Here is a 3,675-nt window from a genome sequence, read left to right as displayed (position 1 = left end):
GGCGGTGAAGATGTTGGAGGGCTCGGCGAGGAGCGCCGGGAGGCGGAGGCATGGGCGGCGGCGACGGCGCGGGGGACTCCTTCCCCGCCGCCGGCATCATGGGGGAGCGCCGCCCCTTAGCCTTCTTCTTCCTTGAGTTGGTGCTGGTGTAGATGAGTGTTTCCCCCTCCTTGGTTGCTGCCAAGGAGGAAGATTTTCGTGACAATGCTTGGGGGCCTCCAAAAATAGGATTTCCCATCAATATATAGTGTTGGAGATGCAATCTAGGCCATGGGATGGATGCCCCTTTGATCCAAGGGCTCTTGGGCACTTCTAGAACCTTCCTAGGACTCCCCTCTGTCCTTCATGAGCCTCACAACTTGTGGATGGTCCGAAATATCCAGGTATGGAAACAGTTTGTGTCAAATACGTCACCAACTTTCGGAGTTCCGAGATTGTACGAACCTCCGCAGTAATTCTGCTTTCCAGGATGCATCCATTGTCCAAATTGTTCGGTTTGAAATTCTATACAACTTTGTTGTTTACGGCTTTTCCATTGGACGTCGTTTTGATGGAGTTTCGAAGCGATCTTTGAAAAGTGTTCAGCAGGGACAGATTCCGGGAAATTCCAGATTTCACCATAATGAGCTATTTCCTTCCATATTTGCCTATTTCCTGCACAACAAAGTTGAAACCAAGAACTTGTGCACTTTTGCAACTATTAATTGGTTAGTCCCTTAAAATATGTAGTAATTGGTGTAAAACAAGCATGGAACCTCAAAAATTATAGATACGTTTGCGACGTATCAAGTAGCCATTTTAATTTTTGCACTAGCAACTAGTCATGAGGGGTGCTAACTAGCTTTAATTGCTCTAGGCTAAATTTGATGCACTTGTGCTACTCTAGACCAAGTGAATCATGAATCAAAAAGTAACCTTGATAAATCAAATTCAATAAAGTTTTTAAAGTAAAAAACTTGGGATAGGACCATTAAGCATAGAGTAAAATGGGGTGGTGCCTTGCTCTAGTATAGCTTTGCACATTGCAAGAATATTAACTTACCTTGGTTGGTGTAGTGATCAAAGTTCTCTTCTCCTTCCTCTTGGTAGAAGGCCTCCTCCTCTTGATAGTCTCTGGTACTAGCGTCTATAAACGAATACGAGGATACAATCACCAACCAATACTTAAGTAGACTTAATTAGCCTTAATGGCTCACACAAGATGATCTAGCATCATCCCAATCATTTCTCAACATTAGACTAGGGTTTCTTATTAGGGTTTGGAAAACAACTCCTCTTATTGAATTAGGGTTTCTATTTAGTTCTTTGGAGAAATAAATTCCTCTCATTGAATCTTCTTAAGATTTAACTTCCTCAAACCATAAAGTATGAGTACATGTTGACCAAGGTCAACACTTCATATTTACCATTTGGGGAAAATGACTTAAATGAGATACTTCATCTCATACAATTTAAATCCTACTTTGATTTAATATCCTCAAGTAAGCAATGATGAGACCATGTAACTAAGGTCATCACATTACTTCACCACACTTGGGAAGATGATTTAAATGAGGTACTATACCTCATAGATTTAAAATCTTGGATTTTGAAAATAATTTAAATGAGCTAGTATTGACTACATAGCCAATTTTTTATTCTAGCCCATGATCATATGAAACAACTATGTTATAATTTTGCATAAACACTTAGAGTTTTTGAAATGTGAATTATGAGAATTTGAATCACCTCAAAATTCATTATGGTTGATTTTATAAATTTATTTGAATTTGGAAAACCTTCTGAATTGTTATTTTTATCATTCACATTCTACAATCGATCTTGGTTTGAAACCAGTGGGGTTGGATAGAGCATTTCATAGGCTTTCCAACAACATCAAATTCACTAAATTTGGTTGAGCAGATTTGAAGTTATTTGATTTTGAACAAAGCATCTGTAAGGAAATTGACTGAAACGATTTAAATTGAATTCAAATTTTTGGGCCTGCGCGGGAAAGAGAAATGGGCCAGGAGAGGGGAAAAAGGTTGGGTCGGCCCAGCTAGCATGTCTCGCACGCAGCGGGCCAACTGACAATGGGGCCTACGTGTCAGCGACACTTAACAGCCGAATCATTATGGTTTGATTTGGACCGTAGGATTAGAAGTGAGATCAACGGCTTACGTGCGTCGTCTACGTTGACGAGAGGAGCTCACTGGCGCGGCGAGGCGAGGGGGGGTGGGCGAGCTCACCGGCGGTCGGCGGACGGCGGCGTTGACGCGAGGAGATGTTGCGGACAACGGCGGATCTTCTGGTACCGGTGGCGACTTCGGGGGCTGCTCCTATCTCCGGTGATCTTGCGGCAGTACTGCGGGGCTCCGGCGATCGATTGGGGGCTACAGAGGAAATTGGTACGCGGCGTTGCTGGAGGAGGGTCAGGAAGGAGAGGGGAGGCGAATGGCGTGCAGAACTTAGGCGCGGGGAGCCTCCTTTTATAGGGTCGAGACGAGGCCGAAACGGAGCGAGGCAGATCATGGTGGCGACGGCGTTTCTGGGCGGTGAAGGGGCAAGTGATGGGCGCGTCGTGTAGGCGGCGTCGAGGTGGTCACGACGCGCATCATGGCGAGGACGGGGGTGGACGAGAGCAGGCGGGCGATCGTCATGTACTGGCGGATAGTGGCGGCGGACGTCGACCATGGCGTCGTCTACAGGGCGCCGGCGAGCCAATGAGCGTGTCTCAGAGGTTGTCGTGGTCCTGGTGATCGTCTAGGAGAAAGAAAGGGGGCGAGAGGAGGTCAGGGTGACGGGGGCGAGCAGGTGTACTCGCGTGTCCCGAGACTGGGTCGTGCACACTCTGGCATGATCTGGCCGCGGTGACCACGTCACGTTCTGGGTGCTGTCGTGCTCTCTTTGGCTAGGGCGCGCGCCAGGAGGTACATGGGAGTGAGGCAAGCCTCCAGGACATGGTGAGGGAGAGAGAGAGAGAGAGAGAGGGAGTGGAGTGTTTTGGGGCACGGTGGTGATCATGAGGGCCGGCATGGTCATGTCTTTGGGGTTTTGGTGCAAAAACTTTGTCTCTGGAGTCATGGCCTGCTAGAGTGAGGTGATAGGAGTTGGTTTGGCAAGGTTAGCATGGTGAGAGGGGTCTAGTGCATGTACAATTCATCCATGCCAAAAGTATATGTGACATATGTCTTGACCTTGAGTGTCCTTGTGCTAGGTGAGCATGGCTAGGTTAAGTGAGGTCATTTGGAAGTACAAACCACTGTGGATGAGCACAATAGAGAGAGAGAGGAGGTGGTACATGGTTGCTGGAATAGTGGTTGTACCCTAATTTTAATCTATGTGCTCACATATATGACAAGTAATGGTTTTAGGTATGTTGAAGTTTGACCAAAATTCTTCATGGTTGGGTTCTAAACAATGTTTGGCATCCATTGGTGGTCTTGGTTTGAAATTTGAAGTTGGTTTGTGAAATTTCAAAAAGTGAAGGGAATCTAGAATCTGATTTGAGGTTGTTACTTTGCATGCTTATATTTGGTGTTTGAATTTGAACCAGCAAGGTTGACTTTTACCAAGTTGTTCACTTTCATAAGGTCTTGGATGAGGTGCAAAGAGTTGAGGTGGTTTAGTTTAAGAATCTCTTAATAAAAGGGCTCAAAGTGGGTAAGATATTAAAAATGGCACAAGTGACCGTTA

The sequence above is a fragment of the Lolium rigidum genome, chromosome 7 (assembly GCF_022539505.1).
Source record: "Lolium rigidum isolate FL_2022 chromosome 7, APGP_CSIRO_Lrig_0.1, whole genome shotgun sequence".
NCBI classification, from domain to species: Eukaryota; Viridiplantae; Streptophyta; class Magnoliopsida; order Poales; family Poaceae; genus Lolium; species Lolium rigidum.
The sequence above is the reverse complement of the archived record's forward strand: the minus strand, read 5'-3'. Positions refer to the sequence as shown.